The sequence below is a fragment of the Ovis canadensis genome, chromosome 21, assembly GCF_042477335.2.
Source record: "Ovis canadensis isolate MfBH-ARS-UI-01 breed Bighorn chromosome 21, ARS-UI_OviCan_v2, whole genome shotgun sequence".
Classification (NCBI taxonomy): Eukaryota; Metazoa; Chordata; class Mammalia; order Artiodactyla; family Bovidae; genus Ovis; species Ovis canadensis.
In genome coordinates, this window is record NC_091265.1 from 34,309,588 (window position 1) to 34,327,234 (window position 17,647).

Consider the following 17,647-nt stretch of genomic DNA (forward strand, 5'->3'; position numbering starts at 1 on the left):
GATGGTGATGAGTGAACAGAAGGGCAAGAACTTGAGAAATATGTAGGATACTCTACAAAGACGGTGACCAATCTGATGAGTGCTCAGCGAGGAAGAATGGGGGCTAAGTTCAGGTTTCTGGGTCAGTGAACTGCTGAATGACGGTCCATTCTCTATGATCAAGAAGTAATGTGAGTCACAATTTTGAGGGGAAATGGTGGTAGGAATAGCCAGCATTCCAAACGACTTAATACGTGTTAAACTGCACTTAACTATTATTACAGAAAGGATACAGGTACTACTTACAGAGAAACTATGGCTTAGAAATGTTAAGTCGTATCACTAACATTTGTATAGCTGAAATTTGAAACAAAGCAATCTGATTCCAAACCCTTCCTCGCTAATGTTGAACGTTTCAGTTTTGGTCGTATGGAATCTGACTTACAGAGCGGGTATGCAAACACTACACTGGAAAACGGAGGAGGCACTGGGAAACAGAATCCGAGCTCAGGCAAAAGGTTTGCGTTGAATGTAGCCTCCTTTATAGGGAAAAACTAGGAAAAGAAGCCCATTCTTTTTCTGTCAGTAACAACAATTGAAACCTCCATTACCATTTCTTTGCCTCCTTCCCACCGCGCCCCTCCCCCGCCCCAAATCCAGTATAATAAACGTCTGGCTCTGAGGTCATAGGAGATAGGGAAGTTTCCAAATTCAGCGCTTGGCATCGAGCTAGCGGATGCGGAGAGGACCATAAGATAGGGGGTGAGCCGTATTCTTTGACCATGACTATACCACTAACAACCCTGAAACCAGCCCAAAGCCTTCTGCCTCGAAGGAGCCCGAAGCAGTAGACCTTGCGCAGTCAGAGGAGAGAGGCGAGCGCAATGACGTCACGGGCAGCCGGGTGCCTTCCCCAGTCTCTGGCGTCATGCGCCGATGACGTCATTCCAGGAGTGGCCCTTCCCCGCCCCCACGCCTGGCTGGGCCTCGCTCACGTGGGTCCGTCCTGTCCTCCCCGCCCCCTCCCACCTGCCGGAGGTGGGGCGGGCCGGGGCTCCGCCGGCGCCTGTGCCTCAAGGGGAGGGGCGGGGGCCGGTGGGCGAGGCGGTCCGCCCGGCCAGCGGCGTACAATAGCTCGGCTGAGGTGGGGGAGGCGGCTCAGCGGCCGCTGCAGCTGGAGTCCAAGGTGTGGGCAGCACCGTAGACGGCCCCTCACGGTTTCGCCCCCACACCCCTTTCCCTCTCTGCTCGTCTGTAGCGTCTTCCTCATCGACTCTGCCGTCCTGCCCCAGACGCTTTTTTCCCTCAGACTTTTTACCCCCTCTTTCACGGAGCCCCGCGCTCTCGAGAGCCCCTCAAAGAACTCTCTGTCTCTCCACCTCCTCCCCCAGAGGCCACCCGAGCTCCTCATATCTCCGAGCAAGCGCCCCCCGCAGCCGCGTCGCCTAGGTCCCTCCGCCTCCCCGACTCCAGCCACGGTCGCTGACCCCGTCCCCCCCACCCTCGCCCTGTCCTGAGGGGACTTCCCGGCACGAGCGGGTCGGGAGGCGCCGGGCGAGCGGCGGCGGCGGCGGCGGGCGGGAGAAAGTGAAGCGGCCCCTTGCGCACACTCGAGCGCTCACTCCGCGGCTCGGCCGCGGACACCGGGGTGGAGAAGGAGGAGGAGCCGAGTCGAGCCGAACAAGCGCGGACGGTGAGAGCCGACCTCCCGCCCTGTACCCCTGGCGTCGCGGGCTGCCGGGCTGCGGCGCCGGGCTGGGGGAGGCGCGGGGTGGGGGTTCCGGGACCCATTCATTCCCCGCCGCGGCCGGGCGGATGCGGGCGCCAGGTGAGGGAAGGCGGGCGCGTCTCTTTCGAGGCTGGCCATTTCTGTCGGACCAACAAAGGCCCCCTGTGTAGTAACCTGCGTGGCCGCGGGTCTCTGACGCCTGGGGACCCAGAGAGCCAGGGCAAGTCAGCGGAGGGGAGACCTCGCAGGTCCGGCGCCGGGAGCGACTGCCTCCTGAACTTTGTGGTCCTCGGATCCTAACTCTGGACCGCGTAGGGGGACCTAGCAAGGCGGCGACAGGTTCATTGTGCACAAGAAAAGTCACCTTTGTCCTGGCCGTGGGGATCACCTATAGAGTTGAACTCCTTGAAAAATACGAGTGGACAGTGCTTGACTTATGCCGCCCCTCCCCCACATCGGCAATACTCTAAACCTGTGGCGTTAAAACACGGGGAGACGAGATTTGGAGTTATTTTATGTTTCTTATTCCACTTCAAAAGACGTGATTATTATAACCTTTACTGTCTTGAATATTTTCACAGCAAACATTGCTGGGAGTGTTTTGGAAGAATACTTGAGAAGTTTTGCGTGTTGAGAGCAAAGTGCTTTTTGTTTGTTTAGCCCTTTGGATAACTATCTTGCGCTTTTCCTCCCAGGACTGTGAAAGGTGATGAGAAGGGTTAGTAGTTTGGTTACCAATAAAAATTTGAAGTCACTAGTCTAACCTTTAAGAGTTGTTCCTAGAAAAATCTTTAATCTTGCCTACTGTGTCTTTGTGCCCTGTCTAAACTTTGTCAGGGGAAAAGAGGAGTCGACAGTACACAAATACCTCCTTAGTCTTACCTTATGACTTCTACTTCCTGTGTGACCTTGAGCAGGTCACTTCCAGTTTTAAAGGCCCAGGAGTTTGCTTGTTTGCTTTTGTGCTACTTAGTTTTCAAGACTTTACTGAAGCACCCACTCCCCACCCCCCCAACTCTGGCCAAACCTCCCATGAAGTCTTTGCTGGCACCCACCCCCATAATCCTTTCAGGCAAAACTTTTTCACTGAGTCCCTCAGAGGTTTGGTAGGATTTATGATACAGCACTTGTTAACACTTTGTTGTTGTTACTATTTGGAAAATCCTGAATCAGGTGCATATGAAATCCACCTCATCTTAACTAGAAACTCTACTTCTCAAAAAAGAGGGTGAGATGTATGGAGAGAGTAACATGGAAATTTACAATACCATGTGTATTGTAACTGAACAAGGGAAACTGGAACAGAGAACTGAAACAGGGGCTCTGTGACAGTCTAGAAGGGTGGGATGGGGAGGGAGATGGAGGGAGGTCCAGGAGGGAGGGGGCATGGGTGTACCTCTGGCTGATTCTTGTTGATGTATGAGAGAAAACCACAAAATTCTGTAAAGCAATTATCCTTCAATTATAATAAATAAAGTGGCAAAAAGAAAAAAAGGATTTTTGAATGATAGATCATGAAACATTCCATGAAGCTTATCCAGTTAACTTATGGGTCTGTCTCGTAAATTTGCTTATTCAGTCATTCATTTACCCAGTATTACTGGAGTCTGGAGAGCTACTGTGTTTCAGGTCTCCTGCTAGGGCTGTGGGGATTCAGAAACTGTTAAGACATTCCCTGTCTGTCAAAGAGCTCAAAGTCTAGTGGGTGAGGTAGGCTTGTAAACAATGAAGGCCTTCCCTAGTCTCTACAACAGCTGTACAGGGAGTAGTGTGCAATAATTGAGGCTGCTGGACCTGTTTTACAAGTCTTGTCCTGGTCAAAGTGAGTCCCGAAAGGAAGGTAGTGACCTGCCTCTCTTCTGTGAGATAGCACTTGACAAAGAGCTTTTTTGAACGTATATTCAATTCAGTATACATTTACTAAGCACATGGTATGAAGCCCTGTGTTAAATTTGGAGGAAGGACTGCTTTCTAAAAGGAGGTGGTTGTTCAGTCACTAATGTGTCTGACTCTTCGCAACTCCCAGGGACTGCAGCAAGCTAGGCTAGGTTCCTCTGTTCTCTACTGTATCCCGGAGTTGGCTCAAATTCATGTCCATTGAGTCAGTGATGCTATCTAACCATCTCATCCTCTGTGGTCCCCTTCTCTTTTTGCCTTCAGTTATTTTCAGCATCAAGGTCTTTTCCAGTGAGTTGGCTCTTCACATCAGGTAGTCCAAGTGTTTCTAAAAGGAAGGCACTATATATCCAGCCCCACTCCTGACTAGTCATTGCCTAAAGATAAAATTTTAAACTTTTTGATACGAATAAGAAGCTCTCAGAAATTAGAGTACTGCCTGCCTTTGCAGCCTCACTTTCTACAACTTCCTTGCCACCCTCTTCTCATCTCTTGCTTTTGCATGTGCTGTTCTGTCTAAAATGCCATCCTGCACCTGCCTATGGAGAAGCACTTATACTTCTGGGAGAAAAATGAAAGTGTCCCTTAGTTTTTCCTCCTATTACCTCCGTATAATGAGTTGCTTTTCTGTTCCCGGGCTTCTATAGAGACCACTCTTATAGATCTCTATAGCACTTTGTTGCAAATTTTTTTGAATTTATCACATTGTTGCAAATATTAACCTGTGAATTTTTTGAGGGCAAGATCTCTTTAGTCTTAGTGCCTTGCAAAGTTTCTGGCACTGAATAAGAGTTTGAAATGAATGTATGAGTGAAGAAAGCAAATCAAGGCCCTTGAGTTTGAGATTACCTAATTCTTTGGGGTAGAATAATTTTAGCTCCAAGTGTAGTCCCTGTACCAGGATCATCAATAGAATCTGAGAATTTGTTGGACTTGCAAATTACTTGTCCCATTCCAGACATACAGATGAAAAACTCTGGGGTTGGGAACCCCAGATATTTAACAATCCTCCACGTGATTGTGATACTCGCTAAAGTTTGAGAACCACTGTGTTAAATGATCTGCCTTTAATAAGACCATTACCTTGCCACCTCCCTCCCTGCTTCCTTTCTCCCTGCCTCTTTCTTCCATAGCACAAAGTGCCCGACCTTCCATTCCATTTCCTTCCATTCTGTTCCATTCCATCCCATCTGTTCCATTCTGTTCAGTTTCATCCCATTCCATCCTATTCTATTCCATTCCATTTCATATCATCTGTTTTTCTCACTTAACTGAAAGCTTCCTGAAAGCAGAGAATTTTGTTTTATTTACTTCTGTAATCCCAGGGGCTAAACTAGTGACTGCATATAGCAGCCATTCAAATATTTGTTGAATGAATAATATAAAAATGATTTAACTCTATTTACTGCCAGCTGCTACATTGGGGTTTATTGAAGAACAGTTTTCAGTAGGAAGAGGAACCTCACTCCAGTATGCAAATCCAAATGGATTCCAACATTTTGGGGGATTTAGTTTATCAATAGATTGAGCTCCCCCCGCCCCCCCGCCCCTTTTACTTCTGTCTTTCTCCGTCAGAATCTGCATGATTTTTTCTTCTTTTGTTCTTTTTTTTTCAGGATCTGAAAACTGCAGCTGAAATACCCTAGGCCAGGATTGCACTTAGTTTTGCAAGTTTAAGTAAGCACCCTAACTTTTGAACCTTTTAACTTGAAACTGTCTCTTCCGGATCTCCTGTGGTTTTTGTCTTTCTCTAGTGATAACTTAAAGCCATACAAGGACCTGTTTGACTCCACACAAAGGTTTCTCTTCCTTGTGAAGCTCTTAAAGTGTTTTGTTTCTTTCACTTTCTTATTAGCCCTAAGATACCATATCCAGTTTTCTCTTTTTCTAACTTCCCTCTGGGAGATTGGCTTCATTTATAAACAGTTGTTGAGTCTTTCTCTACCATGTGCTGGGTCCCATGGTGGGACAGATGTACGGAGGATGTGGTTCAAGTCCTTAAGGAATTAAAGATATTACAACATTATATAATAAGTATGGAAATGAAGGAGTTAAATGGAGGGATAAAGTGATGTATACTCGTAAAGGTGGGAGAAAGCTGTCTTTCTAAATTATAAGTTGATCAAACAAGCATCATTTTGATAAGTAGACCTTAAACATTTTTTAGTTAAGAGGTTGGCAGTTTTATTGGGGGAAACTAAAACAAAAATCAAGGTAGAATCAGCAATTGCTAATTTGAGATACTTCTCAATTCTATTGTTGCTGGTTTTAATGAAATTTCCTTCCCCCCTTTTTGTTTTTCTAAATCATGACTAGGAAGTCGGGGAATAAAACTTTTTTAATAATAAAGAGAAAAGTTTATCAAAAAGAACGTGCTGTTTCATTTTAATTCCTAAGGACTAATGTTATTATTTTGGGTGGGTGGTTAATGAAACCCAAAGAAAGTCAGGAGACCTTAATTTAGTCTTGATATTACTGCATGACTTTACGGAAATTATTTTATCTCTGTGCCTTTGGTTGTAACTTTAAAATCAGGATAGTAACAGTTGCTATGACTGGCTTACAGGTTTATGAAGCAACTAAAAAAATATTGAATATAAAAACACTTTTGAAAAGTATAATTTGTTACCTAAGTTGTTAGGTTGTGGTAAACTTATTAACAGCAGTTTACATTATTGAACAACAAGCAGGGATCCCCAACCCAGGGGTCTATATCTGGGATCTAATGTCTGATGATCTGAGGTGGAGCTTAGGTAATAATAATAATAGAAATAGGGTCCACAATAAATGTAATGCACTTGAATCATCCTGAACAACCCCCTTCTGTGGAAAAATTGTCTTCCATGAAACCAGTCCTTGGTGCCAAAAAAGGTTACAGACCACACTGTACCAGATACCATGCGAGATATTTTTTCCAGTCTTCAAAATGAACCTGTAAGATGATTGCTAGTATCTCCATTTCAATGATAAAGAGGCTAGGCTTAGACTGGTGAAGGGATCTTGTTCAAGGTTTTGCTGAAAGTGACAGACCTCAGTTCCAGTCCATATCCATCTGATACAAGCAATTATGTGTTGTGTTCGTTATTCCAGCTGCTTTAATTTTTCTGTATGGCAGAGTTTAGAAATGTTTTGTAAGTTTATTGCTGTGAAAGTTAAGTTTTTTCATTTAGCTTTCTTTCTTTGTACATAGAACGACGGGTGAAGAAACATTTACTTGCGTTTATGTTTATCATGATTAGGTAAAAGAATAACATCCTTCCCTGGTACTTTTTATTCAGCTTCACAACAGCCATCTATGAGACAGATATTTATTTTATAAGTTAGTATCATAGAGATGTTGTCTTACTCAAAGGCATATCATTAGGAAATGACTAAATATTGATTTAAAACTATGTTTTAAAAATCTAAGTGGGTTACTTTATAACCCACTAAGTGGGCCACTATATCATAAAAGGCAATAACCTTTTAAACTCTATGAGGCTAAACTTTGGGGCACTAGAAATGTCCTTTTAGATTGCTCTCTAAACTCTCTAACCTCTTCTCACTAAGAAAATCCTGACTGAAGTCCATGGTTTGAACCACAAAAAAATAATTGCTGATAAAACTCTGCCATATGGTCATGATATTGCAGACTTACAGGATAACACTTTTTCATTGAAGTTGAGAGAGAAGACTTTATCTGTATTCTGAGTCACTTGTGCCTGAATATTTGTTTTTCCTTTGCCAATGTAAATTTATTAACATAGTGCAATACATTTCTCTGCTTTAGTGTTAAGCTTTATCTCTTACAAATAACTTCCTCCACTCTCTCATCTAGTCTTTGAGATGGGAGAAATCTGTGTGTCAGGATCCTCTAGATTATCCCCTCTCTAGGAGTAGTGTAGTAATAAGTCAAAAAAGAACCAGAGCTTCATTGATCCCTCATAAATAGGATTTTATTCGGTATTGATTAATTCTCTAAAATTGATCTAAGTCTTATTAAAGAACTCCATTATGTTTTGGCTCTTATTCATGGAGATGGTGTGTGGTAATTTGCTTGCAGCATTGGGAAATTCATTCTTGTTTATGGGGCTTTCTTCCTCCACTTTTCCACTTCCAGTCCTCTGCAATGTCCCTTTCCCTTTCACTTTGTGTAAGTACTGAAGCTGACAAGAGCATTCTTCTCCTTTATAGAATCTGCCTTTTGAATCTTTGGAGATGATAAATGACAGTATATGTGTAGCTTCTACCTTTGTCTGCCTGCCTGTATTTTCATGGTTTAGGTTTTCTTATTTTCTCTCTCTCTGATTTGCACAAAGGGATTGATGGCTTCCTCATCAAAACTCTTGTCTCATAGTACTTTGTATATTATGGCAATATTATTGTAGTTTTTCTGGGGAAGGAGAAGATGTAGAAAGAAAAGTTAGACAAAGACCTACTTGGACACTTATTTAGGCCTCTATTTCTTCATTTGGAAAATAAAAATAATACCTAACTTACGGGGTTGTTGTGAAGATTAAATGAATAATATGTGAAAATGAATTGTAAGATGTTAAGTTATATAGATGTTAGGTACAACTGTTGTAATTTTGTGACTACTATTTATGTCTATTATGTATAGCAATGGTTTTTAGTTTTGGCGATGTGCTTGAACTACTTGTGAAGATGTGAAAAAAAAAAATACAGTTGCTTGGACTGTATCTCAGGTCTACTTAAGCAAAGTCTTATGGAATCCTTATTCTTGAAAAGTTACAGATGATTCTGATATGCAGCCAAGTTTGAAAGTACTGCCTTATAATATTTTGCATAAATGTCTTTTGTACTTCTGCTGCTAAGTCACTTCAGTCATGTCCGACTCTGCAAAACCCCAAAGACGGCAGCCCACCAGGCTCCTCTGTCTGCAGGATTCTCTAGGCAAAAATACTGGAGTGGGTTCCCATTTCCTTCTCCAGTTGTCATCTAAAGTCCATTTATTTGCTAAACACATGTTATTCATCAGGCATTGTCACGGGCTCTGAAGAAAAAGATTGTAACCTGGTGCCTACCTTTAAATTTATAGTTGAGAACCAAACATGACTGTAGACAATTGTATTATATTGAGAAAAAAATGACACATGGATATGTATACTGGTGGTATGTGAAGACAGGAAAGGCATCTACTTCACCTGAAGTAGGGATGGCTTGGCAAGCCTTCTCAATGGAAGTGGAACCTAAATTGGATTTGGAGAGAGAAGCAGGAGTTAACCAAGGCAGCGGGGGAGAGGTAGAAAGAGAAGGGAAAGGAGAACCTTCCTGAAAGAGAGCAGTATGAAGATTAGAAGGCTTGAGAGCATAATTTGGGGAACCCTGAGTAATGTAGTACACTTAGAGGATGGGGTGCAGAGTGGGGAGTGGTAAGAAAGGACAGGAAGGCAAGGCCCAGATGATGAACGACCTTTTGGATAGTGTACAAAGTACTTTTACTAATGTTATCTCACTTTATTCTTTCAACAGCTCCTTGGGTTAGCTTAAACAGGTATTATTTCATGTCCATTTTATAGAAATGAAAACAGGTTAATTGAAACACCTGCGGCTATACAGCACAGCTGTGGTTTGAGGACTGGTCCTTCTGACTCGAGCGCATATTTTTCCCAATACACTTTTCCCAATAAGACTAGCTGTCTTATACTTTTATGGGAGATCAAGTGAGCTCCGTAGATAAGTGAATAGCAATTTGTAAGCTGTAAAGTGCTTGACTCATGTTGGCTATTAGTCCGGAGTTTGGACTAAGTGACCTATTCAAGTGCTTTTAGCTCTTAAGATTCTGTGGGCATTTTCTGGGATTTTCCTTTATCATGAGAAAAAAAAAAATATATATATATATATATATATATTTTTTTTTTTTCCACCAGGAGTTGGTAACTAGGGTCCAGCAAGCTAAAATAGTATCAGATAGTTACTCTTCCAATTTGATTGTCTTTACTCAGATCCCCTTGTTTTTAAGATACATTTATGTTTCTTTTATTATGAAAGTAATACATGATTCTTGCAGAAAATATGGAGAATACAGAAGAATAAAAGATAAAGACAACAACAAATGTCAGAGTTTTATTGTACAAGATAATCAGTGTAGCATTTCATCTACTCCCTTCTGATCTTTTTAAAAAAAGTGAGTTTGGGATGGTGAACTCCCTGTTTCTCAGCCACCTTCTACCCCTAGTCTCATCGTATACTGAGGATAAATGACATCAGAAACAAATCATCACCCTCAGCCTTGTTATAACTGACCTTTTACTGGGGATAGTGCTAAGTACTTTACATTTGATTTTTCATTTACTCCTCAGAATAATCCTACAAGAGTGATACTGTTCTATACTCATTTTACAGATGAGGAAATTTAGAAGCAGAGAGATCAAGGTGGGATTTGAAGACATGTTTATAATTACTACTGTGTAACTATGGCAAGTCACTTAACCACCCTGAGCCTCTGTTTTCCTTAGCTGTGATATAGATGTATTTGATGTCAGCTTCTTAGTTCAATTATTTTATGACTAGTAGTTTTTTTTTTTAAAATTTGTTTGTTGTTTGCTTTTACCTTCTTTCCTCCTTTTCCCCCCCGCCCTCACTTTTACTACTTAGTAACATAGTCCCTGACCCCCATAGTCTATTAGTAATAGTGTTTCAGTGTGGAAACAATTCTCCATGGGCTAGCAGAGCAAAATTTTAATTTCCAGGCTGTGGCATGGGTAGAAAGGGACTTGGTATAGTTGGGAGGACTCTTAGTTCCCCTATAACAGTTTCTTATATTTAAAATTATTTTCCCATCTGGAGTTATCTGGCCAGTTCAGATTCTGGGATTTTTATTTGGTATCTGGGTAGATTTTGCTTGATCAGTTCAAGACGTTATCTATATGTAATCTGCAAAATAACTGAAAACAAAACAAGAAAGTGGGTGAGCAAAGGGTAAAATTTCATTATGATAGACCTTTGAAAGTCCAAGTTTCCTAAGTGGCCTAGAGACAGTTAGTATATATTTAGGTTTGTGTGTGTGTGCTTAGTTGCTCAGTCATGTCCAACTGTTCGCAACCCCATGGACTATAGCCTGCTAGGCTCCTCTGTCCATGGAATTTTTCAGGCAAGAATACCTGAGTGGGTTGCCATTTCCTACTCCAGGGGATCTTCCGAACCCAGGGATTGAAGCCACGTCTCCTGTGTCTCCTGCATTGGCAGGAGGATTCTTTACCACTGAACTATCTGGGAAGCATTCATACTCTTATGTGTTATTCTGTGGCATTATTTGATTAATATCTGTCTACTAGACCCTACTCTCCAGAGAATCATTTTTCTGAAGAGAAAGAATTCTAACATAGTACCTATTTCCTTAAAAAGTATCTTTTTTTTTTTTTTTTGCTGTCTGTTGTAGATGCAGTTCCTAATATATAGTAGCTATTCTGTAAATGTTTTTAACTGAATGAGTAAGAGTAGAGCCAGCATTCAAACTGAGGTGCATAGACTCTTTAATCACGTTTAGCAAATATGCAAGAATCCTTTCATTGTCCGGTGTTGGGAGAGGCCAGGAGAGAGGAAACCTCACTATGTTAAATATTTAGCTGCCCAGTACAAACACCTTTGACCTGAGTCAAAGTTAAAGGTATGCCCTGATGCTCAGTAAGGATGTGGAAAATTCTTAAGGGAATCTCCAGCTACTTTGCCATTCTGGGTCTTTCTTCCTTTTATTTGAGTTAAGGAATTATGTTACCGAAAAATGGTATTGGATTAAGGCCCTTTTAGGCGTATTTGCGTTCCAGAATATTCTTTGTTTTCTTTTTTAGTGTTATCCCAGGCAGTGGTTTTGTATCAGTTTCTTTATAGTGCCAAGTAATCCTAATAAGGCTTAACATATACATTACTTTCATCAATTAAAAATAACAGAGCCCCATTTAACCAACTTTTGTAAGACTGTTAATAAATTTAAAATTCAGATACAATTCCATCAGTCAAATAAATGAACTCTTCTGTTTTCTTTTTTCTTGTATGTAAACATACTTACTTACATAATTATAATCAAAATATAAACCTACATTTGTTGTTTGCCTTTTTTTCTTGACTTATAGTAAACATTCCCCCATGTTACTCCTTAGTATCCATTATAAAATTTAAGGTGATATTTCATAATTTGCCTAAAACCATTGTGTTGGTCAGTGTTGTACCTGAGAAACAGAACTGGTAGAATTCCTTAGCATGGAAACCCCAGTTCTGCTCTTAAGGCCTTTCAATTGACTGCGTGAAGCCCACCTATATTATGAAGAATAATCTCCTTTATTTAAAGTCAGCTGAATGTAGACGTTTACTGTATCTATAAAATACCTATTAAATACTTTACAGCAGCACCTAGATTAGTGTTTAATTGAATTACTGGATACTGTAAGCTAGTTAAGTTGACACATAAAACTAACCATCAAAATCATTTAGTTTTCTCCTTGTTATAAATTACACTAATTTTATCGATAACATTACATATAGCTTTCTACTTTCAGAGTTTATTTCTTTAGAATAAATTCTGATCAGTGGAATTGTTGAATCAGTGATATGTATACCTAATAAGCTCTTGATAGCATTTAATATTTGGAAACTAAAAATACCACCAGTTTTTCTTTTATTGATTTCTTCAGAAGTTGGTCTGTTCAACTGACTTATTACCCATTTCCAAAAGCCTGTTTTCCCCCTCGCGTTTTCTAAATCTGGAAATAGCCACTTTTCTTCAGGGTTATCTTCAGTTCTCCCTTCAGTTTCTACCTGTCACTTTCTCTTTGTGCTTTCATTTCTCCCCCCTCCCCCCCCCCAACTTTGTCTCATTTATCACAAAACAGAATAAATTAAAAAAGAATAGATAAAATAGAAGCTTTATATTCCTACTTCTGAATTTGAGAATCTACTTGAACTTGAACCCATTCCTTTTTTTATGAAGGAAGTGATTCTCTTTCAAGGAGAGGCCTGATCCTTTGTATGCTTTTAGATTCCTGGGGTCCTGTCTTAGAAATCTCACTTCACTATCTTCTTACATTTTGCTTTTTAGAGTTACCATAAGCAGTATTCAAATGCTTTATTTAAAGGAAAACAGTTTTCTTCTCTACCACACAGTAGTGCTCCTGAGATCCCATGTCAGCCTTCAAGCTAAGCACTATCTTTGCGCTCTTTCAAAGGTAGTCTTCTTTATATAGCTGTTTACAACTTCTGCTTCTAATTCCTTACCTCCTATTTACTTGGCAGCCTACTCCACTCTCTTTCTGTCCCCACCACCTTATCATAATTGCTTGTGCTAAAGTCCATAATGACCCGTATGGTGCCAAATTTACTTAAGAAAGAAAAAAGCAAATCACTCCAAAATCATAGCCACACATATACCACCTCCCTTCCCATAATCCTTTAATGTCGTCAAAATGTTCTGTTGTGGTGCAGAAGTCAGTTTTTTTCCTTTAGTAGTTTGAAACAAAGGCTACACAGAGAGATTGGCTGATATTTCATTTATGTCTTCTTTGATTTCTAAATTCCCTCTCAGTCTCTCCGCCCCCATCCTTTCAGATTATTTGTTGAAGAAACCAATTGTCCTATTGAGTTTCTCACTCTGCATTTTGCATCACCCTGTTACAGTTTAAGAAGTTCCTTGGTCCTATATATTACTTATAAGTTAGAATCTAGAGGCTTGATAAAATTCAGGTTTTTTTGTTTTGTTTTGCATGACCATTTTATATATGTTAATGTGTTCTTTCATCAAGAGGCTCATAGTGCCTGCATAGCCCTCTTTTGTGTTGTTAGCAGCCATGGAATTTCCTTTTTATTCTTGTCTTTCTGGACCTCTCCATATATTTATTTTATTGATTACTCCCACTTTAAAAATATTCTTTTCCCTTCTGTGATATCACTTTCCTTGTTTGTCTCCTACCTCTGACCATTCCTCCATTTATTTTGTTGCCTTTTTCTACAATGTTGACTTTAAATGTTGCAATTCCTCAAGGGAGAGATCCTTTTCTCTTACACTGTGCTCTTTCTACTTGATTTCATTCATTGTCCTACCTTTGAATACTGTATGTATGAGCACAGCTTCCCTATTTCCCCAGATACTTCTAGCTTAAACTTTTCTCCTTAACTCTAGATCCTTATATTCAATTGCCTGCTTGATATTTATACTTTGGAGTCTTATAACATCTACTACTTACTATGCTCTAAACTACATTCTTGGTCATTTTTCATAAACCTGGTCCTCTTCCAGTTATCACTGTCTTACTAAGTGAGATTTTTGATTTTTGGTTGCTCAAACCTGAAATTTAAGATTCAACTCTGACACCAACCTTCTCTCCTTTCCTTCATATGGAAAACTGTACTCCCAACCTTGTTAATTTTACTTCTGTATATTTCTTGAATTCATCTACCTCTCTCCATTTCTGCTGTCACCTCCCTAATCCAGACTACTATCCTCTCTACCTTGGACTATCTTTTAACTGAGTTATGTGCTTGAAACGTGTAAAAGCTTTTTATTTTATTTAGGAAAAAATATAAATTATTTTCTTTTGGGCCACATTGCATTTCTTGTGGGATCTTAGTTTCCCCACCAAGGATTGAATCTGGGCCCTGGTGAAAGCAGTGAAAGTGCCGAGTCTTAACCACTGGACCGCCAGGGAATTCCCAAATATCAAATCTTAAACATGATTTTAAGGTTTTGAGTGACTTGGCCTTGTTTTTTGTTTGTCTAACTTCATCTTGTGCAACTCTCCACCTCAGTGGTTATGATTCAGAGATATTGGCATCCCCCTAAAGTTTGAGAAAGTCTCTCTTGCTTCAGGGCCTTCACACCTGTTCTCCCCTGGTATGCTTCCCCTAACCGCTGTTTCTGGTTTCCTTCAGAAGTCTAGCTTCTTTCTCCCACCTCTTTTTCTTCTTTAAGAAAATTGAGTATTTTCTTCTTTTTAAATATTGGTTATCTACTGTGAACCAGGACCTATTTGATCTAAAGATCGCCTTCATTATCCTCTTACTGTATTTTGTCTTTTTCTGTAATAGCTTTAATATATTTGCTTATTTTTGGCTGTACTAGGTCTTCATTGCTGCATGTGGGCTTTCTCTATTTGTGCCGAGTGGGGGCTCCTCTCAGGTTGCAGTGTTTGGGCTTCTCATTGCAGTAGCTTCTTTTGTTGCAGAGCACAGGCTCTAGGGTGTGCAGGCTTCGGTAGTTGTGGCCCAGGGGCTTAGTTGCCCTGTAGCATGTGGAATCTTGCGACACCAGGAATCGAACCAATGTCCCCTGCTGTGGCAGGCAAATTCTTAACCACTGGACCACCAGGGCAGCCCCTGTAATGGCTTTTATAATGACCTGTAATTCTGTCCTTACTGACTGTTTTATGTCGAGCCTTTCAGCTCCTTGGGGTCAAAGATCATATCTCTTTTGTTCACCTTTGTTCCCCATAACCTTAATGTGGTGCCAGAATATAGTGAGTGTTGTAATATTTGCTAAATGAATGAGCTCACATTATCAAGGATTATCAAGCCTTGTCAGTTTTATCCCTGAAGTTTTTTCCAAATTTGTTTTTATCTTTCTATCTTCTGTGCTCTGGTTTAGACCATAATAGTCTTTTCTCTAGGTTTGTAATTAGCTCTTAACTAGTGTCCTGGCGACCAGTCTTTCTGTCCTCTTATTCACCCATTAGTCTGTCTGAAATAATTTTCCTGATCCTGTTAACTATTCTTCTCAAAACCGATCAGTGTGTCCCCATTGCTGGTGGAATAATATGCTAATTAGTTTGTTACTCAGGGAACTTTGCAATATGATCCCATCTACTTCTTCAGCCTCATCTGACTTGACCCTAATCCATCCCTAAAAGACTGAATTTTATTCACTTTCATATATCACTTTGTTCCTTCAGCCTGGAATTCCTTTTTTCTTTATGCTATTAAAGCTCTTTGCTCTTTAAGATTCAACTTAAATCAACTGAGCTGTCATTTTTTCCCTGTAGGCTTTTAGCCCTCATATACCCATTCATGACTATAAATTCCCTGATGGTATGCTATAGACTGAATGTTTATGTCTCCCCCAGATTCATGTTAAATCCAAATACCAAATGTGATATTTGGAGGTGGGACCTTTAAGAGGAGTTGAGGTCTTGAGGACACAATAGGATTAGTGTCCTTATTCTCCCCTTCTGCTATGTGAGAGAGAATGACTATCTATGAATCACATAAAGAGTTCTTACCACTGAATCTTCTGGTCCTTCGAACTTCTCAGTCTCCAGAACTGTGAGAAATAAATTTCTGTTGTTTGTAAACCACATAATCTATGGTATTCTGCTATTGTTATTTAGTTGCTAAGTCATGTCCAGTTCTCTTATGACCCCATGGACTGTAGTCCTCCAGGCTTATCTGTCCATGGGATTTCCCAGGCAAGAATACTGGAGTGGGTTGCCATTTCTTTCTCCAGGGCATCTTCTTGACCCAGGGATCAAAGTCGGATCTTCTGCATTGCAGGTGGATTCTTCGCCACCAAGCCACCCATGGTATTCTGTTGTTCAGTCACTTAGTTGTGTCCAACTCTGCAGCCCCATGAACTGCAGCATGCCAGGTTTCCCTGTCCTTCACTATCTCCTGGAGTTTGCTCAAACTCATGTCCATTGAGTCAGTGATGTCATCCAATCATCTTTCCCAGCATCAGGTACTCTGTTATAGCAGCCCAAAAGGTCTAAGACAGGTAATACTTTGTTTTGTTCCTTGCTGTATACTCAGTATCTTAAACAGTGTCCGGGATGTAGTAGGCTCTCAATAAACTTCTCAATAAACTTACTGAATTTTTGAATAAAATAATTTATCCACTGTCAACAAATATTAAACTTTTTTGAATTTTCATAGCACTCATTCTATCCTTTGGACTATGATTACATGTATGGATGGTCATTTGTTATCCATGGCAACCAATCACTTATAAAATCAGTCCCCACTCAAATATCCCCTTCCTAGCTCACACCTGGGCTTTGTTCTCCTCACCCTCTTTGTCAGTAGTTACATTTCTAATGGTAGTATAATTAACATCTAAGAGTGTGATGCAGGTATGTTCTAAAACAAAAGCTGAAATTTCTGCAAAACATGAAGAATTTTATGAATTTGAAATAAAGTTATGCTGGAGAATGGCTTGAACCACACACAGCCATGTCATTGACAAATGAGAATTAGGTAAAGTTAGACCAGTTTAAAATTGAAGGAAAAACTAGTGTGAATAAAGACATAATCGCAGACTCAGAGGAGAATGATTTGAGTAACAAAGGATTCAGAGAGACCCTTGGGAAAAATTGGTGAAGCTCTTGAATATTTTTACAAAATTGATCCTCTCATCAGTGTGTTCTGAAAGCCAAATGTGAAATGACCCAGTGAGTGATCTTTGGTTTAAGAATTACCTTGGTGGTGATTACAGGTTAAATTTTATTAAATTACAGATTACAAAATTTTGTTTTATACTTATCTTGATAAAAGCCTCATCTACTTTTTATCTTTTTATTTACTAGGAAATTTTTGTCTCTCATCAGTTAACTTAATTGGCAGTTTTAGGTATTAGCTATCCTCAGATAACAGGAATTCCTTTGTATGTTTTTGTTCCTGTTGGGTTTAGTTCCCTGATGTTGGGGACTGTGCATTATTCATTATATTCCTTTGGGGCCTAGCTCAGAGTCTGGTATATAGGAGCTACCTAATAAAGCAAAGTGCTAGGAAGAAGTGAACAGTAATAGAAGAGATTTGGAAAAGCACTTTGAAAAGATGCTGTTTGGGGAGGAGAACTAAGATCCCACAAGCCGCATGGTGTGGCTGAAGATGGGGAAAAGGGTACTGTTTGGTGCAGAGTTTACATGGCAAGTAAATGAGTAGAGTTTGACTGCTGTGCTTTGTTATGTCCTAATGGAGAACCTCCTCTCTTATTATTCCTTGCTAGCTCCTGCCTCACATGTACTTTAATATTCAAAGTCTGTTCTCTGCCTCAATAGCTCTTGTTATCATTGTAATTTTTCCTGGAGATTGAGATGGAAATGAGGAGGGCTGCAGCCTGGGCAT

The 17,647-nt window shown here is 40.4% G+C and overlaps 1 protein-coding gene across 11 annotated transcripts in view; it reads left to right on the forward strand.

Annotated features, from left to right (window-relative positions):
• The first annotated feature begins 968 nt into the window (after positions 1-968).
• PAK1 (p21 (RAC1) activated kinase 1) overlaps positions 969-17,647 on the forward strand; it is a 160,997-nt gene continuing 144,318 nt past the window's right edge. Inside the window, exons 1-3 of one of the 11 annotated variants that reach the window (XM_069564927.1) lie at positions 969-1,165; positions 1,371-1,672; positions 5,221-5,281. The gene's annotated coding sequence lies outside the window, so the exon portion shown is untranslated. Of the gene's footprint in view, positions 1,808-5,220; positions 5,282-17,647 lie in introns of those variants that run through there. The other 10 variants (XM_069564937.1, XM_070289444.1, XM_069564933.1 and 7 more) reach the window with 10 other exon arrangements.